This window comes from Mus musculus, chromosome 14 (assembly GCF_000001635.26).
Source record: "Mus musculus strain C57BL/6J chromosome 14, GRCm38.p6 C57BL/6J".
Lineage (NCBI taxonomy): Eukaryota > Metazoa > Chordata > Mammalia > Rodentia > Muridae > Mus > Mus musculus.
Genome location: NC_000080.6, coordinates 8,446,219 through 8,472,650, shown reverse-complemented (window position 1 = coordinate 8,472,650; position 26,432 = coordinate 8,446,219). Strand labels below are relative to the sequence as shown.

General features: G+C 42.2%; 1 protein-coding gene and 2 long non-coding RNA genes across 11 annotated transcripts in view; 1 reads left to right on the top strand and 2 right to left on the bottom strand.

Moving 5' to 3' along the window:
• The window catches only part of Cfap20dc (CFAP20 domain containing), a 235,166-nt gene that overhangs the window by 193,686 nt on the left and 15,048 nt on the right, over positions 1-26,432 (top strand). The gene's annotated exons all lie outside the window — the stretch shown is intronic.
• Positions 293-8,558, bottom strand: Gm46492. Of its 3 annotated transcripts, none has more exons than XR_001781488.2 (4): positions 8,228-8,558; positions 7,513-7,668; positions 5,729-5,777; positions 293-555 (listed from the first exon to the last, which is right to left on the bottom strand). It is a non-coding gene; the product is annotated as a predicted gene, 46492 (long non-coding RNA). The 3 variants fall into 3 exon arrangements; XR_003950911.1 differs by lacking the exon at positions 8,228-8,558 and adding an exon at positions 1,445-1,550 and having other exon boundaries at positions 7,513-7,581; XR_003950910.1 differs by lacking the exon at positions 8,228-8,558 and having other exon boundaries at positions 7,513-8,037.
• Positions 25,611-26,432, bottom strand: part of Gm41095 — a 67,936-nt gene continuing 67,114 nt past the window's right edge. For both annotated transcript variants that reach the window (XR_874217.2, XR_874218.2), the window contains exon 3: positions 25,611-25,805. This is a non-coding gene — a long non-coding RNA (predicted gene, 41095). The remainder of the gene's footprint in view (positions 25,806-26,432) is intronic.

Sequence of the window (26,432 nt, the reverse complement as noted above, 5' to 3'; positions counted from 1 at the left end):
TAAACATGTAATTTTGTAATCTCAAAATATTTTGATACATTAAAAATATTATTGTCATCTGGATCACTTGTTAACATAATTTTAGGTAGATCAGGAATAAACAAATCTGAATGATATTTTTAAATACATTAAATCACCAGTACACAGGAGGCCAGGATAGGCAGATTGCTACAAGTCCCAAGGCATGTAGTCTGAACTACATGGTAAGTTCCAGACTAGCATGGGCTACAGACGTACGATTGTGCCTCAAAAAAAAAAAATGCATATAGCATTGAATACTTCTGCCTTCTTATACATATTTATAGAAGCTACTTTATTCAGATAAATCATCACTACATTACGGTCTGTTATGTGCTCGGGAGTTATTGGAAGCCAGTGAATCTCAAGTGCTTCTAACAGTCTTAGTTACAGGAATGCATCTCTGTGAGTTGCCCTGCGCAGTAGACTGACATCAAGGAGGACATTGCTCTGGCTCCAGAGTGCAGTTTGTTCCATCATGTTTGAGTTCAGACTGCTGTGACCCGATGCAAAGACAGCTCTGCAGTGTTGAGAGAGCTGTAAGGGAGAGAAAGAAGCAGAAGAGATTTGCTCAGTTAGAATACCGTGCTACATACCAGAATGGGGCAGTCAACTCTCAGGACGATCTGAGAACTAAAAAGCCAGTGGGCATCCAGGCAGGGTCCCTTCACAGTCTCTGCTTCCATCCTCCCTTCTGGCCCATTCTTCTCTCTGATCACTAGCTCTCTCTCTCTCTACTTCTCATCACAAATATGGCTATCCAACGGTGCCTGAGGTTATATATTATAGTTCAATCTGCACATGGAGGCTAACAAACCATTTCTGAATCTCAATTTCTACTTTCAAGGTTGATTGGCTTAGATTGGACCAAGAATCCAATTTCTGGTCAAATCTGCAATGAATAGTGAGCTAAGCCATGGGAAAGTACTAACAAGGCTCCTGGGAGACCATCTACATGGCTTAGAGGTCTTTTATTAGAGCTGAAAGCATTTATGACATGAGATTAACACTCATCATTGTGTTCCTGGTCCATACACAACTTGAAGGCTTGTCACTGTCACAAATAATGAGTTTAAAATTAAAATTACAATTTCAGTGTATATAAAAAGGCATTTTTACATAGGTAGTTAGGTAGATAGGTAGATGGATGGATGGCTACAGAGATGAGAGAGAGAGAGAGAGAGGAGAGAAGGAGAGAAGGAGAGAGAGATATAATAAATAGATGATGAATAGATAGATGGTTGGGTGGACGAATGGATGGACAGACAGATACACGGGCAGGAATGAAGCAAGGAAGGAGAAGATGCCATTTGCAAACTTGCCTAAGTTTCTTTTCTATATGTAAAAAACCTAGAAACCCGACTTGAATCCTAATTATAATAACTGGAGAACTTGTCGTTTGAACAAGTGAGAATGGCAGTATTACCATGCTAGAAAGTGAAGCTTGACTTCAGAAGAGGAAGAAAGGGACCCGCATTTCATCATCATTCATCTGCTAATTGGTAAATTAGCAGGACAGGTCTTCACTCTTCCTAGATGTCATAAAATAAACAAATGCTCTCATGAGTAAAAGAAGACAATTGCAGTCAATGCCGCCAGGTCCAACCATAGGACTCTGTGATTTCCACATGACTCATGAGTCACCAAGCTGGATGAGTGAGGGACATTTTGATGTCCCTCTAACGATCCCTTTTCAGGTTCATTCCAAAAGGTAGAATACAAGAAGATTCACCAACAGAACAGACACTATTTTTATGCAACCAAGGTTCATTCACTTAAGAAAAACTAGCTTACACGTCTGCGTAATGAAACTTAAAAGAACAAACTAAAAAAATAGAAGGTATTTTCAACCCCATTTGCTAGCAGGCTAGCCAGTTTCCTAAAAATACATATATTATTATATAACTTCAGAAAGCCTACAGCTTATGTGCCTTAGCTCCTGACTCACAAATACAGCAGCCTGGTCCATAAATATAGAAGATGGTAAAATTCTGATCAGCGTGTGTCTTCATCACAGAGTGGGATGAACTGACTCATGTGATCCATGTGATTAAATTTCAATCAAAGCTAGCATTCTGCTTCAGATTTATATTCATTCTGTTTCTTATAAATCATACCCTATACTTTATATCTCAAAATATATAGTTAAGGGGACAGATAGTTAATATGAAAGAGATATGAGAAGCTGCGTCTCGTGGATAAATGAACACTAACCTGAATCCTAGATGGGAGCTGTCCAGGAGAGCCTGAGCAGTGGGTAAAAGGTGGTGTTAGCATGGGTACAGTCACAGCAAAGATGTGGCCCTGTGACAAGTGAAATGCTGCAACTACTCCAGGCATCTCAGAACCTAAGACTTTTAAACTGCATATCCTCATGTGCACATATGTACAGATTTAGTCAACTTTCAATTAACTCCATTAATGGAACTTTGGGGTTCAGCATCCTTGGGGTCTTTCATTTACATTTTGTTCTAGACAGATTTTCACTTCTGAAACATAATTGTTCTCTTTATTTGTGTGTGCAGGTTAATATCAGAGATAATATACAACTGACAAAGCAAGCAAATTCAGGTGATGGAAAGTTGGCTTCAGGTTGGAAATAGCTAAAACACTGAATACATTCATAGCTTGTTTTCCTCACAGTGAAAGCATTCGCTTGCGCTCTCGGGGCAGTGCTTGACACTGGATCGAGGTAGGATGCAATGGTAATCATTTTCCTAGGAAGATTACAGTCTAGGAAGTGAAATGTATATGGTTCACCTCATCACATACCCCGGTGTGTCTCGATTTGCAGCAGAGCCATTTTCCCATGTATCCTTAGGCAGGGGGTGGTGTTTCCCATTATTTTTTCCTAATGCATCAACTGATATTTAGGCAGCCTCTCAGATGCTAGGGCCCTTCCCTCCCCATCTACTGATGCTACCTCGTGGGGCACTGACAGCTTTTACAAGGTGTAGAAATGGCTAACATAATCTAATACAATTTAGAGGAGTGTGGAGCAGGAGGAAACAATTTCACAGTTCATTCATGTTGAGAAATGTTTTCTAGCATGTAAACTTGCATGCTGCCAAACAGAGCAAAATGGACGCTGTTTGCAGCCTCAGGTCATTTATTTCAAAATAACATCTACGGGCTTGCGGGTTTAGAACCGTCCCTTAGGCACAGCTATTTATATGTTTATGTAGGCTCCTCAGAACAGTAGAGGGTACTTTTGCTCAGGAATGAATTTTATGAAATAAGCTGTGATTGCATTCTAGTTGTGTGTTCATGTGGATAGAGTAGACTGTCTATGGAATAGTGATGCTAGCTGCTGTTTTACAGCCTATTGCACACTTAGGGAGAGGAAGGGATAGACTCAAAGACTTCTTAAGGTTCTAAATGTTTGTGGAAATAAACAATATCGAAAACAGTTCTAGAGTCCCCAAGCACTAAAGTGTTTGCTTTGTTGTTTATCTGTAAGTTTCAGTTGGGAATTTTGGTTTGGAGTTGTTGTTGTTGTTGTTGTTGTTGTTGTTGTTGTTGTTTTCTTTAAGTGTCATTTGCAGATTATGTTAGGGTCTAAATCCTTTGCCACTCTGCCACATTTTTGTGTGGTATGAACATACTTATAACTGTCATTATCTGATAAAGCCCTGAAGACTCTGACAAAAGATTAATAACCAATGACCTCAGTTCCTGCTGGCTCAGCCCGCCTGGTGGAAGCAAGCTGGTCTGTCATCATAGAGTGCACAGCCTCCTTCATTTCTCTCTCTCCGTTTGTCAGGATTCTGCCTAATATCCTCCCCTCCCCACTTCTACTACTTAAGCCTCTTTTCCTCTGGCACGCACGCACACACACACACACACGCACACACACACACAAAGACAATGTACAAATAAATCCATGGAGCTTATACTGGGGCTCCTCTTCACCTTGTTATATGTGGATTGTCTTAAACCGGACAGAGACTTTCCTTTCTAAACAAGCATCTCATTCCTCTTACGTTCTTAGTATTCTTCCTGCTGCCTGCGTTTGCGTTATGTTTGGATCTGCATATACAGAGGCACAGATTGCTCTTATCATTCATTTTTCTTGCTCTCTCTTGATAGGAATAGATATGTGCACCTCTTAATTTTGGTATTCTTCACCACAGATTCATGGTTGTCTGAGACTCCAATTCTCCATATTTATAGCTCCACTGCTCATGTGTTGAAGGCCTTTGTCTAATCTTGGTGCCATTGAGGGGGAGTGAAAGCTTGGGAGGTGGAGCCCTAGTGGGGCCCTTTAAAGGCAGGCAGTGTTGAGACTCAACCTGCTCCCTCCTCCCTCCTCCCTCTCCTCCTCCTTCTCCCCTTCCTCACCCTTACTTGCCTCTCTCTCTCTCTCTCTCTCTATCTATCTATCTATCTATCTCTGCCTTTTGTGTGTGTGTGTGTGTGTGTGTGTGTGTGTGTGTGTGTGTGCGCACGCGCGCACATACATGTGCCTCCTGTTTGGTATAGAGTGGGCAGACTGCTGCATGTCCCCCCACTGTGAGATACTGGTCCAGAGTAACAAAGCTGATAAACAATAACTGAAACTCTCTGTGAGCCAAATGAACCCTTCCTGGTTTTAGCTTAGATATTTGTTACAGTGATGGAAAGCTGACTAACACACTTTCTGTTTCTTATCTGTTTCTCCCTCTTGCCTGTATTGTTGTCTGGGTGATGATAGTTTCTCCATCGGCCTTTGAGTTGAGGGAGCGAGGGAAAGAGGAGGAGAGACAACTGGTACCCAGGATACAATGGGAAAGGAAACTGTGTATCCTGAATGTTAATATGTTCTTTTGTGTGCTTATTGGAAAAGGTCTGTTGGTCTCAGCTGGTCGTTCATATCCATTTTATGAAGTCAGTGCCACTTGCTAACCATGTACTTGGGTTACCCCTGCTGAAGACGGTGTGCATAACCCTCACTGGCCTAGATAAGCAAATAGAGCATTGTTTTAAAGATGCACAGGTGTGTCTATGTATATAGATCTAAATGCACATATATTGTGTGTAAGAGAAAGGGGTAAAAACCTGAGCCTGTGGGATGGCATGTTTGATTCAAGCATCTTCCTTCTTCCTCCCCACTCCACCATTTTCATGAAGAGATTTCATGAAGAGACCACTGTTCTACTGTGAGAACAGACTTTTAAGACATCTGAGCCCTTCTCTGTCCAATCTCCAGCCAAAGCCAGATTTCAGGATGGCTTTTCTTGCCTCTGTGCTGCCTCAGAGAAAGCCCCAGGGAGAAGATTCCCAGAAACAAACCAAATCCCTTGAGAACCTTCCTGCTTTTCACCTCCAGCCACTCATAACCCAGGACAACAACCTACCCAACTCCGAGAGCCCCCTCTTGCCCCAGGCTGTAGGAGACTCAGTAATTTATCTGCAGAACCTTGTGGATGAAGAACAGACAGCTCATGGCCACCTGCCCGTCACATCTTCCTCCACTGCCTGGGACTCTTGCTGACCTGTCCATCCCACTTTCAATCCTGGATCTCATGATTCTTCTCCAAGGAAAGTTTGCTCAGATCCCAGGCCATTGCAATAAATGACTGGCAACCTGGGTACCCTCGCCCGCCTACCCAAGATGACTTTGTCTTTGCTTTCTTCTCTGTTTATTCTGGGACCTGGCTCTGAGCTGGGTAACCCTGTTCTTCACTACCTCTGTCTGTGATTAGCTCTCTCTTAGGCTTCTAGCACTCACCACATTACTCAGCCCAAGTCTTCTGGTTTCTCCACACTGTAGATTAAGTCTGGAAAACATAACCAGTATTTTAGTTACTGCCTTGTTTCCCAAAGTTGCAAACTGATGAAGCCCTTCACAACGGTAGAGTGCATCTTCTCCCCGACCCACCCAAAGCCCCTATGTCTGAAATGACAAATGCCTGAAGAGTCTGGGCATCTCTAGCTAGCAGTGTGTGGTCCCTCGGGCCTCCCTAGTCACTGCTATTCATCTGGATAGGGAACTCACATGCCTGTGGTCCACAGTCCAGTGGAAGATGGTAATTACCAAAGCAATTGTTTACCATTCTAACAATTGTATAGTTTCAATTTTTAATTAAAAGATTATGGGTTTTTTAGACTAATAAAATCCTTTAGCAAGCATAAGTAGTAATTCTAGTTTATAGCATCTTTGTTCTGCTAGAGATGAGGGGGCAGGGCAGGAGAGAATGCAGGTCAAGATCTCAGAGAATGGCACATACCCTAAGAAATGGAAGACCATACTTATTGTCAAGTGTCCACAGCCATTCATGTCTCTAAACCCACTGACTCATCGTTCATTTTGTAATCCAGTGCAGAGCTTCCTTGTTATTTAAATAAGAACCCCCAACAGCCTGGGCAATTCAGCCTTAGCTTCAGTGGCGCTTGGTGTTTCTGAAGCCCTTACGCCATGAGCTGCGCTTGCCCTCCATGAACTTGCCCTTTCCAGGGGGGCAGTTCCACTCTGTGGGTCCTGCATGTGATATGAAGGCCACTGAGGGGCGGGGCTGCACGGAGAGGAGCTGCAGCCTTACAAAACTGGTGCTCGTGCACAGGCTCCACTTCTGTTAGACATTTTCTTTCCTGCATTTCTTTTCATTTCTCTTAATGAAAAACATTATGTTTTTAAATTGATTGAAGTTAAAACATGCTTTCTCATTTTAGCAATATATTATGTTTATTGTCACTTATAGCTTTATATTGTGATGTTCATTACACATAAAATCCCACTCAATATAATAAGCCCCATGTGAGTCAAATGTTTGGCCTGTTTCAAATGACTCCGAGGTGAAAAGGCAAACAACTCTTAGCTGATTTGATTGAACTAACACAAACATTATTGTTATATTGACTCTTTCTTGCCCATTGATTTTTAAAAGGCTTTATATCCCTTGCTATCCATTAAGGCGAGTCAGATGCAGTGTGGTGCTCAGGACAAGAAAACACTATTGGGCGTTGGGTATGTATAGTCATAGGGAAAAGAACCATTCTTAAACACACTTATAAGGAAATAGTTCTCATATTTTGCTATGAATAACTTCTTTGCTCTTGATTTTTGAGTTAATAGTCAGAACTGCTGGATTGTCGCAAGGATACATGGCTCAGTAGCAAGTGAAGCGAAATGGTAAACTGCAGGTGGCTTTGTCCTTACTTACCGAACACAATTAAAAGCTAGCCTCTCACATGGCCTTGTGTTTTTCAGTTTGCGTGTGTGGCAGATACACACTCTGCTAATAATGCCTCCTCTTGTGCATGGCATTCATTTCTCAACTCTAGACTCTTTTCTTCTCACAACTGTTGAAACTACTTGTTGGCCACTAGAATTAAAAGAAATTTCCACGGCGGTGTAGTTGGTGTTTTGGCAAAGAGTACACTTACCTTGTTTTTCACAACTTGCCCTCCCCCCATAGACTCTTTAACAACACTCTTACTGAAAACAGAAACTGACTTCATTCTGCAAATACAATTAGTGCATAGTTGGAGCCCAGAAAAGGCTCTGATGTTTACCTCCTGGACTAATGGCGGACGTGGGAGACAAAGGAGGACAACTGCATTCTGCATCCTGACATGACATGACGGTCTCTGCATTCTGAGAGTGAGTTTCCAGATTCAAGCCCGAGCCAGAAAGTGCTGTGGGCGAGGCACACAGTAAATGAAGACCTTCTGTAATAGGGAGGAACGGATCTGTCACTTGGAGGGATGGTGAGGCGAGGAGGAGATTAGCTGATTACTCACAGACAGAAGGCAGCTTGGTGAAAAATGTGTAGGAAACGATACGTGTGGGTTTGTGCTGATTTACGGATATCCTTAAACTACAATAACACTGCAGCTGTAATATAATAACACACTTGGCTTGCATTTTTAAATCATCAACATATTTCTAGTTTGACCTTAAAACGCCTCAGGCTATTCTCTATTAAAATTAGCAGCTTCTTGATTAGGAAAAAGTGCCCTCTAAGATGTCACAGCAGCGCCCTCACAACAAGCACACCTGGCCTTTCCCAAGCTGCCGTGTGCATGGCTTCCCTCCAACATCTCTCCGCAGTGCCTGCATCTCCTTCCAAGCCTAATTTTAATTGTGTTTTAAGTATGCCAAAACCTCCTGTGGGTCTTGAGGCATTTCAATCACACACACACACACACACACACACACACACACACACACACACACACACAAACCCACCACCTGTCTTCTACCAGCCATGTTTAGTGACATACTCACCTGTCCTCATTGGCTTTCATTGTCGTTTTTTAACTTCTTATGGTGATTGAAGAATATCTATGAATAAGCCTCCTGTTTTCCCATGGGATAAAACAGGGTCAGTCTGTCATAGCAATGAAATCAACCACTTTTATTTTGTATCATTGCAGATATTCACCAGGAAAAATAAATTAACAGATTTATATTTTCTATGAACAAATGTGAGATGTGAACAGCACACATGCACCTAACGTGACGACGATGGGCTTGCATCACCGAAACCATCTTAGTACGCCTGCCTGATGCAAGTGCAGCAGGGCTTCTCTCATGTGCTCTTCGCTTGGTTTGCCAGTGCTGGCCTTATGTAATTGCATGTAATGACACTTGAAAAGTGACAATATTTGCTATCTAGTTTCCCCCCAACTTCACCCCCCCCCAAAAAATTAAGCAGTCTAGATGGGAAGCTATTGAAGAGAATTCTTAAAATTTGTGATAGGAATACTTAAGTGTAGCTCTTCTAGCCAGGGAGGGGTGGGGAAGGACTCCACTTTCTTTGAAGAGCTGGCCATTGGGAGTAAATAAACAACACAAAATGCACTTAGTGTTTCTTCTTCTTCTTCTTCTTCTTCTTCTTCTTCTTCTTCTTCTTCTTCTTCTTCTTCTTCTTCTTCTTCTCCTCCTCCTCCTCCTCCTCCTCCTCCTCCTCCTCCTCCTTCTTCTCCTTCTTCTTCTCCTTCTTCTCCTTCTTCTTCTCCTTCTTCTTCTCCTTCTTCTTCTTCCTCTTCTTCTTCTCCTGGAGGGGAGAGGTCACAAAGGTGGGGGATAGACCTGGAAGGACTAGGAAGTGTAATCAGGGTGCATTATGTGAAATTCCCAAATAATTAATAAAAATATTAAGAGGGGTAAAAAATTTGTACCTAACCCCAGTAGCCACCACTTGAATCCTAGATGATGACAGTTCAAATTAAGGTAGGTGTGTGTGTGTGTGTGTGTGTGTGTGTGTGTGTGTGTGTGTACACGACTTACCAGGATTCGGCATGGTTGTGGACTTTTCCTGTTCTGAAATTAGCACTCACAAGTTAGAATAAGTAAAGGAACTGATGGAAGAGCAAACCAAAGAAGAGATTCTGAGGTGGAGGCAGTTGCTGTGTCCTGGCACCCCTGCCTAGTCTCTGTCATCAGGAGTTAATAATGCTGTCTGCCCAATATCTTCAGCCCTTCAGGTTTTCATGCGAGTATTTGGTTGGCACTTACACGGTCTCCTTCTTTGGCATGCTGCCAACCACCCTACTCATTATAGCCAATAAAAAATTAGTAACAAAATGGCTTTAGTTATTGTTTGGCACTGGCACATAGAACAAGTGGGTTTTGGAGGTGGCATAATGGTTATAGCACAGTGTCTGGCGGTAAGTGCGGGTTTGTGTTTGTGGGAAATTACTCAGCCTTTCCAAGCATACTTCAGTTATCTAAAAGTAGTAACTTTTTTTCCAGGTTTGCTACAAGGGTTCTGTGAGATAATACACGGGGCCTCTCAGGAATATTTTCCTTAGCAGTATTAATTTCATTAGTAATATGAAAAGTTTCATGACTGCAAACAGTGATAATAGGGTGTCACTAGTAAGCGAGGATAGAGAGAAAATGAGGCATCCAAGCATCACAGTAAGGCTAAGGAGGTGATTTACCCAGTGTCTCTTCAAATTCTGCTCGTCTGTGCCAGGAAACAGGCTTGGCACACCCTCAGGCAGTTCCTCATTATCAGACAAGATAACAAGAAACCTTGATGCCAAACTTGATGAGCCTTCTTCTAACTTCTCCCCAGAACAGTATGTTGAGCCTTTGCCATCCTCACATCCTTCTTTAGTAGCGCATCTGAGTCACTTTGTCCACTCTCCATTTCTTACATGGTCCTCCCTGATCGTTCCAGCCCTGACATAGTCCTGCCCAGCTCCCTTGGCACACTGTTGGGCTTACACAGTTGCTGTCCTCTCAGCTGAACAAGACAATTTAGATGTAATCCAAACCAGCTGGATTGCAGCTAACGTCACCAGGCACTATGTCTCGTGATGTGGGGTGGGTCCCATTCACATTTGTAGTTTTCCTGTCTCACTAATGACTTACATTTAGTATCTAGTCACCTAGACCACTCACTGTCTTTCCCTTGGGCTGATGCTATAGATTAATGGGGAGTCTCCATGCATCGCTGGTGCCTTTAACCACAGCCTGTTCCCCACAAAGCAGTTAGAGAGACCTTTGTAAACACATGCTGGAACCTACTCCTCCTTTTTAAAACCTTTCACTCACAGGATACAGGCTGCAAGACTGAGTGGCCAGGCCCCTGTCTGCTGGTACAACCTTATTTCATAGAGTTTTCCTTGTAGGGGTTTGTGTGCAAGCCACGCTGGCCCTTCCCCTCTGCCTGTGTGTGTCTTTTCCTCCCACAGTGGCTTCCATCTCACTGTGTCCACTTTGCTTCTTCACACCCTTGCGCCACTGTGCTACCTACCAAGCATCCTGCAGCATGAACCTCTGAGCAACAGTTCTACACTGTTACATGATTTGCTGATTGGTTGATGGCTGCCCCGCCCTCCACACTATATGCTTTACAAGGACAGCACTGAGGACTAGATTCATAGCCTCAGGGTAGGAAGAGATTGGGAACTTATTAAAGGACACTACTTCAGGTAAAAGACACACCACAAAATAGAATATTTGCAGTACAAGGGTTACAGCCCGCAATATATAAACAAAACACAAATCAGTAGGAAAGAAAATAGAGACAACCCAAAAGAAAAATAAAATGGCCAAGACTGACGAGGGATATATAAATACCCTGCTTGGGACGTTGTGTGTGCACTGCCAATGGGTGTGAGTACACTGCTGGGTAGGTGTGAATATAGCATGTAAATGCCACAGTGGATGTAGATATGCCAAGAAGGTATGAACTCCTGCAGGAAAGGGGTGTAAATGTCCCACCAAGGGGGTGTGAATGCACTGCTGGAGGGCACTGACGACAATTACGATGTACTGCCCGGGGATATACGTTCATCTAACTGCTTTGGAAAACTGTTTCATACGAGCTAAACATATCATGGCTTTTTATCCAGAGATAACACTTCTTCATACATATCCAATAAAAGGCACAGAGAGGTGCGCATCCAAGTCACATCTAGAGGTTGAATGTCCATTCCACCCCTTAGAACTGCTATGACGATTATGTTTAAGTGAAAGCAGTTGAGCTACAAAACAAGATCTTGGCTTTTTCTTTATCTAAAGCAGCACCTGAAACAGTTGCCATTAGTCACCAGTGCCCAGAGGAATTTCCTGCTAATTTAGCTATATATACACAGGTACCCCCATTAACGTCAGAAGTCCTTCCTAACTTTCCCATGGAACCCCTGGGGCTCATCCTCCCTGCTCTGTTGCTCTGCGAGCCTTTATTCCCAGTTATTCGGTGTGTCACCCATTGCTGACAGAGCTCCACCTGCACTGTCAATAAGCTTCGCCTTCTCATTGTACACTGTAGTTGATCTGCAGACCCAAGCAGCATAAGGGCCTCAAGCTGGAGAGAACTGGCTTTGTATGCTAGAAGAGATAAATAAACTGTGCGATATTCACAAGACAGAATACTAATTACACCCAAAAGTATGGATGAATTTGTCAAATACAGTATTTAGAAAAGACTCTGGATAGCACATACGGGATGTTTCCATTCCTACAGGGATCAAACTTGCGTTTTGAGGTGTAGCGTCGCCATCTGGTGGCCACGAGGAAAAGAGCATGATGTCTAAAAGGAGCAAGAGGGGACTCTTGCCTGACTTGCATTGCAGTCCGTCCCTGAATTGTGCATTTATTACATGTGCACCTTTCCATGCAAAGTTCACGGTGCAGTTCTGGTTGATGCAGATGCTCTCTCTGGTCCTGCAGTGTCTGTCGCTGTTTCACAGTTCTGCATGTTGCTTTCTGCAGAGTTGAGAACCGCGTGAAGGCTGAATAGCTGCTATGCTAACACTGAGTAACCGCAGTGCCTCCACCAGCCTGGCCAGTGGAAATAGTTATTACCCTCCCTCAGAAGCCTAATGGGCTTGCAGGAATGGCCCAGCCCAGTGCCACAGGATCATTTCATCTCAAGTGTTTTTTGAAAATAGCATTTCCCCTTCATATCTGTTTAAAAGTCCATTTGTCGCGCACATCGGCATCCTATCACAATATTTCTCATTAACTGAAATGTTACAATTAACGCACTCTGCAACTGCGGGGAAAAATTAATCTCGTCAGCGGAATATCCTGTCAGCTTTCTCAGCTCTTTATTTTTGTGTGCAGCCAGTCAACACTGTGGGGTTGGGGGGGGGGAGACAAATTATTCACCTGATAGAGCCTTTTTTCAACATACCCTTGTTGTATTTGAGTACTGAAACTAGAGGTATAGCCCAACATTCCAAAGGAAATGGAAACCACTATGCAAATGCCATTTCCGAGAACCCAACAGCTTAGTGAGGGAGCCCACACCTGTGCTTTACAGAAGCCCACAGGGCTGAGTTACAGCACTGAATTAAACCCCGCCTACTCTCTAAGTGCTGCTAAAATCTCGAAGGAAGGCTTATATGAATTTGTATTTGTATTCTAATTTTAGGACGGTTAATTTTCTTGGGTTAGAAAAGGCTGCAGTTTCCTGCTCTTAAGGCTGAGTTAGAATGCATTCAGCATGCCCTTGCCGTAAAAGCTTGTAAAGATGCTACATGGAGCTGCTCCACTTGGGAGCTCTTTCTGGAATTTCAAGTAAGCCACCACTCATACTTGCACACTGGTAGATTCTACCTTATGACACTGTGTGTCCTCACTGGGCAGTCTGTGTTCACGTCTCATCCGTACCTCTTTTTTTTTTTTTTTTTTTTTTTTTTTTTTTTTTAAGCACGGGAATACCCAGGCCTATGGAGCTCATAGCTTGAGACAGGATGGGAGAGTTTTCGCTTTGCCCTTACTTGACTTTGAATATTTAGGGAAAATTCTCAGTTTGCAGATTTAGCTAATGGCACTACAATGTCACTCTTCTCTGTTTAACATTCAGCTTTGTTAATCAAGAAAAGCATAGATTGGCTCTTTGCATGTTGATTAAATTGATTACAGCTGTGGGCCTTGATAGCACTTTTTTTTTCCCCAAGTGTCTCTAATTAATCAGACAATGCTTGATTGGGCTTTTCTGCTTTGAGGAGATAAACTGACTTCCTCCAGAACTTTCACCCTGAATATCTCTCCGTGGCAAGGTAAAGATGTGAGTCACTTGCCAGGGTGACTTTTCGGTTTCCTTTCATCCTTCAGCAACTAAAGAAATGGAAAGAGGAAAGAGAAGAAGCAGAGAGAGAGTGGGGGGGGGGGGCTTTTGAAAGACAAATTAAAGTCTAATAGGACTCAGCTGAACCCAAATTTGGAAAGAAAGTCTGTGTCCCTGGAAGCTCTTAGGATGGCCTGCCCTCTACAGGGAAGTGTCTCTTTGCTCTCCTGCTCTAAACATTCTTTGTCAACCTGTGTTCTCTGAAGTGTCAAGTGTAGTAGCCTGGTGCTTCCTTTTCCTCAGATTCGAGTTGCAGGAAGGAGGTTTTACATGGCCACCCACTTTTTAGTCATATCTCCAGTTGAAGCACCTGTCATTCATGCAGATACAACCCTGACCACTTCCTGGAACATTGCCAGCATTGAAGAAGACCTGAGATGCTCTGTGATCATCTCTGGAGTCCATCCATCAAGTGAGGCAGGCCACTAGAACCTTGGCTTATGTGGCAGGAGGTGACAGTGAGAAAGGCAACCTGATTTCCTGTCCCTTCCCATCAGTAGATGGGTCTATAAAGCCTGGTGCCAGCAAGCAAGCACTTGCTCACCTTAATCTCGGCCACTGGATGTTGTTAGATACGTCAGAAGACTTGCAGATCTCATCATGGTGAAGGATCCTAGAGAGAGAGATGCTAATGTTAAGATAGAAAGAGCCTAGGGCTATACATGGAGCTGAGTGGTTGGGTACTTGTGTAGCAAGAGGAAAGCCTGATTCTATCCCCAGCACCAAAACAACAACAATAATAATGCCTGCACTACAAAACCAAAGTGCAGCTAAAATTAGAAAAGAGAATAAAAAAAGATGTGTAGCCCCTCGTTTTTACTGACAGGTGTAATGGTGAGTAACAGTGTCTTAGACACCTAACATGTAAAAACTTCCTATGCGCATACTAGGAGACACAGCTTATATGGCCTTTTGTTTGTGGATGGGGATAGTCCTAGCCTCTGCACCACTTCCTCTGGGAACTTTCAGTTAGTAGGTCCTGAGCATCTTTCTGAATTTGTATTGACTTATTTTTCACAAGCTTCTAGGAATCCCTTCCTCATTTGGCTGGATCCGGACATCTAGGTGGTTTCCACATGTTTGTTATTGCCAAGGGAACGAGAGCCAACATGGTCATGAACTTTTCTTATGAAGGCCACTGTAAATTTCTAGCCAGAGAATTCCTCGGGCAAAAGATAATTGTTTGTTTGTTTGTTTGTTTGTTTGTTTGAGACAGGGTTTCTCTGTGTAGCCCTGGCTGTCCTGGAACTCACTCTGTAAACCAGGCTGGCCTCGAACTCAGAAATCCACCTGCCTCTGCCTCCCAAGTGCTGGGATTAAAGGCATGCACCACCACTGCCCAGCGGTAAAAGATAATTTGATAAGTATTGCCTAATTGCTTACCCATTCACTGATTTATTCCTGTCATAAATATAAATATGTTCCCATATTTTTTGTTTATTGTTTGTGACAGGGTTTTTTATTAAAGAGAGAGCCACAGACAGACAGACAGACAGACAGACTCAGGCAATCTCTGAACGCATTACATGAGTGAAGATTATCCTGAATTCCTTCCTCCTCTGCCTTCACCTCTCTAGTACTAGCATTATTATAGGCATGAGCCAATACTCAGCCCATCACCCTCCCTTAGTCTCTTAAGACCTTAGAACTTTTGCCTAGCTGTCAGTGAAATATCATTATTTTAATTTGCATTTCTCTGTGTACATTTCAAACATTTTTCCATGCATTGAAGAACATGACGTGTCTTTTCCTCTGACTTATATCTGTAAGTTTCTGGGGTTATATCTTAATGTGCTCAGCATCCCTATGAGTCCAACACAGTGTTGGTCACATGAACACTCGATGTCTATTTAAATGTTATTTAACAAATGAAGCACACAAAAATCATCTTAAAATAATATAAAATCCATCCTTAAGGCTAATTGTCATTGCCAGAGACGTTGAAGACCACTGAAGAACCATTTACATGTGGTATCTTCTCAGGAGATTTTTGTACAATGTTCAGAGCAGAAAAGACTCTGCTACATGCTCCGGTTCTCAGGCTAGGGCTTATGAGTCAGATTGACCCAAGATGGATTAATAGGAGAAAAGCATGCACATTCCCTTTGATCTAATATTTTAAGTTTTGCGTGTACATGGAGGCTCTCATAGAGGGAAATGGAGAACCAAAGAAAACTCGACCTGAAGTTTACACATCCCTTAAACAGAAGCAGATTATGTATAGAAACACAATAGGAAAAGAAATGCAAGGGGGCCTTAGTGTGGAAGCAGGAAATTGTAGGAAGAGGATAAGGAAGTGTATGAGAGAAACTACTGGAAGATGAGAGTTCTTTTCATGAGGCTTGTCCAGATTGATCTTACTGCCAGATCCCCATCTTGATGAAAAGAATGTTCTCTTCTCCTGAGATAGATAGATAGATAGATAGATAGATGATAGATAGATAGATGATAGATAGATGGATAGATAGATAGATAGATAGACGATAGATAGATGATAGATAGATAGATGATAGATAGATAGACGATAGATAGATGATAGATAGATAGATGATAGATAGATAGACGATAGATAGATAGATAGATAGACGATAGATAGATAGATAGATAGATAGATAAATGATAGATAGATAGACGATAGATACATGATAGATAGATAGATAGATAGATAGATAGACGATAGATAGATAGATAGACGATAGATTGATAGATAGATTGATAGATAGATAGATAGATAGATAGATAGATGATAGATAGACGATAGATAGATAGATGATAGATAGATGATAGATAGATAGATAGATAGATAGATAGATAGATAGATTGATAGATAGATTGATAGATAGATAGATAGATAGATAGATAGATAATATCCTTAGTGGAGAAAATTTATGTCCTACTTTCAGGAAGACATAAAGAGTCAGAAAGCTCCAACCTAAAAGAATCAGGATGATAGACTGGCATCTACAAACAGGCATGTCATATTCTGACCCCACTGAACTGCAACTATTTTGGCACCATAAAAAATTACTGTTGTCAAGAGGGAAGTTCTGTGCTTTTTCCATATGTTTCTTACACCTACGTATTTAAATAATACCATATCTATTCCCAGTTGCACAGCAATAAAGTCCTAACTGATCTTCATGGTCCCTCTCTAATTTCTCACCAATCCATTCTCTGCGCATCTACACTGAGGTCTTGCTAAAATGCACATCTACACTTCTTCCAGGCTAACAACTTTTGCTTGATTCTGTAGGGCCCTCATAACTTAGTTTGCCACTCACATATTCTATTTTTTAAGCAACTGAGTATAATACATACACACACACACATATTAAATACATACATAAATATACTCACGCACGCACACGCACGCACACACACACACACACACACACACACACACACACACGGTTAATAACTTCATATGGTCACAAGTGCTTCAGGCTCCCTTGCACTGCGTTTTCGTTGCACTGCATTCCTATTGTGTTGCATGCTGTTTCTTCTAGACGCTTCTTCCACCTATTTTTCTACCATGTTACCTCACTCTCGTCCTTAAGGAGCAGCTGTCTCATGGCTGTTGCTATAAAACCTTCCCTAATCTGCTCACCCGGCTGTTCCCTGTGTTAGGCTCTCTTCTCAAACTACTCCCGTGAGTGAATCCCTCAAGAGCAGGAGCCGTGTCTTATTTCTAATGCTTAGGAGATCAATAAACATCAAAGTGTGTGTTATGAAATAGCTTTTCTAAAAACAGTATAGGGAGTGAGGGTCAGCCCTTTTCCTGGTGTTTCAAGTTGATAGTTTATGTGTCTTAGTTATATGTGATGATGTCTAATGCTGTGATAAGTGATTCTAGGGTTTAACTATCTTCCATGTAAAATGTGTCCTTTACCCTACAGATAATACTATCAAGCTAGAATGATATTCAGTTCTGCAGAAAACATAAAAGTTACATTTGAATGAGCATAAAGACAGTAGTAGTTTTATGATTTCTTGGAGCATAAAGAACTTGGTGGAACCTGGTACTCTCAGTTTTAAGGTGTTCTAAGACATGGAGAGACTAGAAGAAAAGAGAACAACTTACTGTTTGTAGGAACGCTTGTTATATGTCTCTAGACAGCACTCCATTTAAAAGTTTCTAGAACTTATAAACAAATTTAGTGAAGATGCAGAGCACAAAATCAGCATGCAAAAATCTGTAGCATTTTTATAAAACCATAATGAACTTGATGAAAGGGCATTTTTAAATATTCATTATCGCTACATATAAAAACAAATATTTAGGAAGAAATTTAAGAAAAAAGTAGATCTCTGAACTGAAAATGACAAACTATTAATGAAATAAACTCTAGGTGATATTAAAACAATGAAAGGATTTTGTCATCCTTGTGGATTGAAAGAATCAATATTGTCAATATTTTCATACTACCCAAAGCAGTCTATTGATTCAGTAAGATTCCCATCAAAAGTCAATGTCTATTTCATAGAAATAGAAAAGTATCCTCAAAATCACATGGTACCACACAAAACAGCCATACTAACCAAAGTGTTTCTAAGAGGAGAAAAACAACAACAATGTAGGAGCCATCACAATTCCTGATGTCAAGATATGCAATAAAACTACAGTAACTAAGTCATCATGGAATAGAAGCAGATGGATAACACAGTGGCACAGAATAAGCCAGAAATTATTCCATGTTCATATGGCCAACTGATATTTGACAAAGGTTCCAAGAATATAATCCAGAATAGACAACAATTTCAATAAGTAATACTGGCAAAGTTGTGTTTCCATCTGCAGGAAAATGAAAGTAGGCCCTCTCACCAAACTGCTAAGCTTTGAACCTTAAACTGTGAGATGACCAGGAGTACAAGTGAGTCCAGACACTGATAGAGGCACCAGTGTTTTATATAGGACTCTAAAATCATGGACGACAAAAGCCAATACAGGCTGCTACCTGCATTTCACCTTTAAAAGCTGTGCCCAGCAATGGAAGTAATCCACAAAATTATCAGGCAACCAACAGAATTCGGGAGAATATTTGCCTGCTACTCATCTGCCAAGGGATTTATATATGCACTGTCTAAGAAATTCAAACAACTAAAGTTGGAAAAACGGCCTGATGAAAACAGCCTACAGATATGGGTGCTTTGCAAAGAAGAGGTGTAAAGGCTGAGTGCATAGACCAAAGCTCCATCTTGACCAATGAAATAGGACAGAGACCCTGAAAGTAAACCACACAGTTATCATCTGGAAATAAACCACACAGCCCCACCCATCCGAATTTCAAAATATCCACCAAAAATATGAGAAAAATAGTCTCTTCAACAAATGCTACTAGGGAAGAAGATATGCACACGCAGGGAAAGGACAGGAAGCCCGTGTCTACCATGCTGTCAATTCTGCCATGAGCCCAACCTCCCTGAGGACCTATTGGTAGCTAATCTTTGCTGGAGGTAGGGGAAACCATTTTCTTCATTATTGTAGCCAGCTCCAGTAAATAACCTCTAACTCAGGCACATAGAAGCAACCCTAATTAAACTCCGTGGGCCCCAGAACAACAGAAAGCCATGAAAGTCAAAGGGAGAGTTGTTAAGAAGAGAGTCATCGGAAGGAGGAGGGTATGAAGGTATAGGAAGTGTAATCGACCAGAATACGTGATATACATACCTGACTCACCAAATAGTAATTGTAAAAGAATCATTGTCTACTTACTTTAAAAAAAAAAAAAAAGCATCCCACATGGACCAAACACCTTAATGTAAGACCTAGAACTTGGAAACTAATAGCAAAACACTTCATGATAGAGTCATAGGCAAGAACTTCCTAAAAGGCCACCAGGAGGCCAAGCAATAAGAGCAGTACTCAGTGAGACTGAGTCAAATGAAACAGCGTCTGTGCAGTGGACAGTGAAGAGGCAGCCTTCTGAAGGGGGAAGTGACAGGACGTATACAGAAAATATGCATGAAGCTCAAACCTTAAGACACCAAAACCCCATTACTAATTAAGGATAATTGGCCAAATGAATTAAATACTCCTCAGAAACAGCACAAATGGTCAATAGATAGTTATATTTAAAAAATCCCAAATCCCAAGTGCAAGTTAAAACTACATTGTGATTCCATCTCACTGTCATAGTCAGAATGGCTGTTACCAAGAATACACAGAGGCATGCACACACACACAGAGACACACACACCCACACACACACACTTCTGACTGGCTGTGATATGGAAGAGCAGAGACTCCAGTGCATTGTGGGATAAAATGTAAACTAGCAAGGCTATTATGAAAATCAGAGGGTCTTCAAGAAACTAAGGTAGAACTATCAGAACATCCTGTTGTGACACTACTGAGTAATTTCGAATTCCTGAAGGAATTGAACTCAGCATTCAACAGTCAGACCCAGAGAGCCACGTTTGCTGTGGCACTAGTCACAATAGCTGGTTTGTGGAAATGGCCTAAATGGTCATCACCAATGAATGTAAAAGTAAAATGTTATATAGTTAAACAATGTAACTTTATCCAGCCATGGAGAACAATGAGATTATGAACAATGAAAGAAAATGGTTGGAACTTAAAGATTATTTTAAGCAAATGAGCCAGAGTCACAAGAATAAATATCTCATATTTTTATTCTCATATGAAGAATGTGTATAGGTAGGCAAGCAAATCTATGTGTATTTATTTGTATACATACACACACATATGTATATGTATGTATATGACATGAGAAAGTACAAGAGCAACTGTTTGAAAAGAGAAAGGGAGGTTGTAGGGTAGAGGTGAGACAAGAGAGTGAAAGCGGATAAGTCACATGATGTCCATGTAAGAAAGCGTCATGGTGAAACCATCATTTTGTACAATATCTATATATGCTAATAAAAACTGCTCGGTCTCAATAAATATCAAAGAATTGCAGGGCAAAATCCACAAAGAGATAATCTCCCTTTGTTAGAATAGCTAACATCAAAAAAACAAAATGAATGCAGGCAATGATGAGTATACACTGTTGTTATTGGCAATGTAAATTAGTACAGGCATTATGGAAAGTGGCCTGGAGATTCCTTAGAAACTAAAAATGAAAGGAACATGATTCTTCAGTTTCTTCTTTATTCAGAATATTGAGACTACCACGTATACCATTTCCAGCTTTCAATACTTCCCATGACCCCTGCCACTCCATCTCGAATTAATGACCTTTTCGTTAATTACTGTTACTATGTTATGTTTACTGTTGTTTATCTATATGTGTTTAGAATTGACTGCTTGGGACTGGATAACCTATCAGGGAGTTCTCCCCTGTAGAAAACTGATTCTCCTCTCAGCAGCCTTGGTCTGTAGCAGGTCTATCAGTAGGGCCTCGTGAAATGCAGATTCTGGTTAGGCAAACATGTTGTTAACATGTTTGTGCATGTGGGTGCAGCTTCCCAGTCATCCAGCAGCTGCCCTGGCCCTCTGGCGCTTGCAGTCTTTCTGCCCCCTCGCACTGTGGTCCCTGAGCTATAGACGTAGGGGTTGCACTGTGAATGTATCAACTGGGAATGCGCATCCGACAGTCACTTCTCTGCCTTCTGACCAGTTGTGGATCTCTGTAATAGTCTCAACCTGTTCCAAATAGAAGCTTCCTTGATGAAGGGTGAGAGCTGACTCTGTGAGTATAAGATAAGTAGGTAGAATACTGTGAGAAATTATACTGATTTAGAACAAGGTCACTGTAAGTGCTCCTCTCCAGCCACAAGTAGTTGCCTAGGTTCGCGGTTTCAGATATGACTTCCTCCTGCTGAGCAGACCTTATGTCCTTAGACAGCTGCTGGTTAGCCCCAAGATAAGAGTGCCACTGTCACTCTGCTTGGGATAGCGCTCTGTGTTGGTTATTGACGCTTCATAGTCTTTTGGGCTAAGCAGGACTTCTGAGCACTTTTCTCCCCTGGCTTACACACTTGCACACTTGCAATGCCAGTGCTGGAGAGGCATAGACAAGCAGACCCTGGAGCTGGCTCAGTGGCCAGCAAGTCTAGCCCTTGTCGAGTACCTGGCCAGTGAAAAAACATGTCACAAAAAAACAGATAGCTGGTTCCCAAGGAATGACACCGGTCTTGTACCCTGGGTTAAACAAATGCGCATGCAAGGAAAAAGAGTGGCATGCTGTAGCATTCATGGGGGTGAGATCTGGGTCATCAGGTTGAGCAAAATAGGATGGACACAGAAGGATAAACTCACCATGCTCTCATCCATTTGTGGGAATTAAGTCAGTCAGTTTTGTAGAAAGTGGAATAACATAGCAGACATGGGAAGGAGGAGTAGAGAGAAAGGGGCAGAAGGAGACACCATCATGAAGTGAAGGAGTTGCATTTTGCTCTTCTCAGCACAGTAGAGTTACTGTAAGTTTAAAAAATCTATTGTGAAATGGCTAAAGCAAACCAAATCTCCAACATTGTAACGATGGAAATGTTATTACCTGGTACGCTGTTACGTGTTGTGTGTGTGTGTGTGCATTGAAGAACCTAAGATAGCTCATAGTGTGCACAAATCCTGTATCTCAACTTAACTGAGGCACATGCCACCTTCTGGGCTTTTGATAGTCATGTGATAAGTAGACCCAGAGTATCTGTTCTGTGACAGTCTGCTTCATGACAGTTAGAGCTGGCGGAGCTACCGCCATCATTTAACTCAGGGTAGAGCTGGCAGCCTACAGGGAATGCTTGGGGATCTGAGAGATGCAGAGAGCATGAAGCAAGACAGTTGCTTGGACTTCGGTGATGGGAACAGAGTCCATGACAAGGACTCAAATGTTGCAAATAATTTTCCATTTCACAGTTCCTTCCTCTGAGTTAGGGGTCACTGGCACAGCCTATAGGCCACTGTCTGTCACCCCAAGGCCCCGTTGGAACCTGGATCAACACCTTTAAAACTTAACCCCTGGCTTATTTTCACAGCAGAGCAGACAGGGAAAGCAAGAGGGACATGTGGCTGGCTCATATACTTACTGCCCCATGCTTCCCAGAAAAACTTGAACCATCACCTCCTGGAGTCCCGAGATGCAGAATTTCTTTCTTTAGGAAGAGAAAAGAGTGGGCCAGTGTTTAAAAAAAAACAAAAAAACAAAAAAACAAAAACAAAACTGAATTCCCACAAAACTGAGACATTTACCTGTCTTCCACCTCGGTCTCTTTGACCAGAGAAGACTTTTAGAGTCCAGTTTTCTTTCAGTGAGTTAGAAACAGGCATTGGTAGCAAATGGATGTCACTATTAGGTGTCGCTGCAGACTGCCAAAGGCATGACAGAATTCTAGGGGAAGTATTTTATCAGATCAGCTCCTCTATACAGAGCTTTACGGTAGTAGGCATCTGAGCACACCAATAGTATCAAATTTGATGTAACTAAATAAGCGTCCCCCTAAGCAGGCACCCAGTGTGTGCAAGATTATAGGCAGCCCCACTGCAAGGGGACCCTTAAGGACACTCACAGATTAGCTGGTCAGCCAATGAGGACAGGACAGCCTCTGTTCCATAGTCTTTTTCTGTTCAATGGAATGCTTCCTCCATTAGACCATGACACTCTCAGGGCAGAAACCAAAAATATTATATCTTACAGCTCCCAGGGCCTGGCTTACAGGAATTTACTCAGTGGTTACCATATATGCAAAGAGATGATAAGCTAACTTGTGCTCATATGTTGTGTGTGTGTGTGTGTGTGTGTGTGTGTGTGTGTGTGTGAGAGAGAGAGAGAGAGAGAGAGAGAGGGAGAGGGAGAGAGAGATAGTGTTATCTATGTAGTACCACATTAATAAAATTAATGTATATAAAATAATTATTTTACCAACAAAATCTTGTTTAAATATAAAAACTGAAGTCAAGCTATCTTTTGTTTAGAAGTGTGTGTATATGTACATTTGTGTGTGTGTGTGTATGTGTGTGTGCATTTGTGTGTGTGCATTTGTGTGTGTGCATTTGTGTGTCTATGTGTGTGTGCGCACATTTGTGTATGTGTGTGTGTGCATTTGTGTGTGTATGTGTGTGTGTGCATTTGTGTATGTGTGTGTGCATTTGTGTGTATATGTATGTGTATTGTGTGTGTGTGTGTACATTTGTGTGTGTGTACACAAGCATGGAGGTCAGAAGACAACCTCATCCACTATCTTCACCTTGTTTGTGACAAGGTCACCTGTTGTCCACTACTTCATACACCATGTGAACTAGCCTGTGAATTCCGGGGACTGTCCTGCCTCCACCTTCCCATCTCTCCATAGGAGTTCTGATATTACAGATGCATGCTACCATATCTAGGGATCCAAATCCAGGTCCTTATGCTTGCACTGCAAGCATTTTCCACAATGAGCTACTTCCCAACCTAAAACCACAGTCTGTTTTAACTGATAACATTGTGTTCAGTCTACTCAAACAATGTCCACTGTCTAGCACATGGGCTAGATGGGATAATTTTTTAAGTATTTTTTTACCAAAATGTTAAGGTTCCTGGCCTTATTGAAATTCACAAGACAGCTTTTAGTCTTCCTTTGCACTGTACTTTTGTGTGTGGCATTTACCATGATCCCACTGCCTTGACTCTTAAATAAACCATGGTCAGCACTCACACATGAGGCCAGGAACTCTCCCGTGTTTCTAATGGGGGCTGTGTTGGGAAACCTGACAGTCCTTGAGAGCAACAGTAGGGAGAAGCAGCTTTAGGGTGTGCTCCGAGAGCAGGCCTGAGAGAAAGAATGCTGACTGACCAAGGAGCAGAGGCCTCTCAGTGCAGGGTGAGCATTAGTCTCCACCATGAAAGGGTGACTGACAGGTCAGAGCTGAGGAAGCAGCCAGAAGGTTGAGGACAGGACAGTTCTGAGAGTAGCTGAACAAGGAACATGAGGGGATTCCAGAACATGGCGACTAGGGTAGGAAGCTCACGTCAAACTGGGATAAGCACCTGTCCTAGTTACTTTCTGTCGCTGTGATAAAACAAGGTCCTCTAAAACTAGCTTGAGGAGAAAGGGGTTTGGTTAGCTTATCTATCTGGATCAATATCCATCACTGAAAGAAGTCAAGGCAGGAACTTGGAGGCAGGAACTGAAGCCAAGGTCATGGAGGATATCTGCTAGGTGCCTTGCTCAGCCTTCTTCCTTATACATCCAAGATCCCATGGGTGGTACCACTCACAATGGACTGTGCCCTCCCACATCAGTCTTCATCAAGAATCTGCCCCAGAAGTAGGAACCATTGAGAAAAGTTGCTTCCTGACTTGCTCTCCATGGCTTGCTCAACATGACTTCTTATTTCAACCCAAGACCACCTGCCTAGAGGTGGCACTGACCACAGTGGTCTGGGGCCTCCCACATCAATCACTAATCAAGACAGTGCCCTGCAGACTTGGCCCAAAGACTGGTCTGGTAGAGGCAGTTCTTGAGTTGTGGTTTCCTCTTCCCAGGTGACTCTAGATTATGTCAAGTTAACCATGAGCTAACCAGTACAGCAGCTTATAAAAGAATCTGAGCTGGAAGTCCCCATTCATCTCATGTCTTTTGCTTGCATAGAAAAAGGTGTGGGCATTTAAAGTTGATGATTAGCACTAAACACACACACAGAGGTAAGTGTGTAATATACAGCAGCTTGACCACTGGCTCCTATTGAACAAGAGACAATGGGAGCCAGTGGGGCGGGTTCTCTTGGAAAAACATGATACTATTTAGAATATATAAAGTATTGTTTCTTTTTAAAGGGTAGAGCTCAGGGGCAGAGGAAAGTGCATCAGAGCCCAGAGTGCTGACGTGGTTTGGTCCCTGCATTTAAAAGGGAAAAGGAGAAGGAAGAAGGTCAGTTAGACAAGAAACTGGCCGAAGCTGGACCAGCATTTCTCACAGTATGCTGTGTAGTCCCAAGACATATGGCAGTCCTGGGTAATAAATGGGCACAATGCTATGTCCTCTGCCTTCCACTTGGGAGACTCTGGAAAGTTCTATAAGAAAATGCTTTGATTACTACCGTTTAACCCTTGTTTAGATAACATGTAAACCTCTGTTAAAATCATAGTTTCTAAATGGCCTGCCCAGGAAAAAAAGCCAAACAAAAGAGACACTTCAATTAAAGTTTTAATTGCATTATATATTAATTACTTTCCTACTGCTGTGATAAAACTCTCCTATTGCTGGTCACCATGACCAAGGCAACCTACAGGAGGAAGGGCTTGTTTGGAGCTTATAGTTCCAGAGGGACGATAGTCGACCGGCATCACTGTGGGGAGCAGCAGGCAGGCGTAGGGACTGGAGCAGCAGCTGTGAACAGAGTGCATTCATCTCAGACCCCAAACATTAAAGAGAAAAGCAAATTCAAAATAAGAGTTTAAACTCTCAAACTCAGTGGCATACTTCCTTCAGCAAGACCACACCTCCTAAACCTCCACAGAATGTGCCACTATCTAAGGACCAAGGATTTAAATGCCAAGACCTATATGGAGTATCTCATTCAAACTACCATACTGGTACTCTAAATCATTGTTAAAATAATATGAATTGTCAATAGAATCTTAGTCATTGCAAAAACCAACGTTGTGTATACACTGTCTTAGTTAGAGTTTTACTGCTGTGAACAGACACCATGACCAAGGCAACTCTTATAAGGGCAGCATTTAATTGGGACTGGCTTATAGGTTCAGAGGTTCAGTCCATTACCATCAAGGTGGGCACATGGCAGCATCCAGGCAGGGATGGTGCAAGAGGAGCTGAGAGTTCTACATCTTAGTCTGAAGGCCTCTAGGAGAAGATTGGCTTCCAGGCAGCTAGGATAAGGGTCTTAAAGCCCAAGCCCACTCTCTTAGTCAGGGTTTCTATTCCTGCACAAACATCATGACCAAGAAGCAAGTTGGGGAGGAAAGGGTTTATTTGGCTTACACTTCCATACTG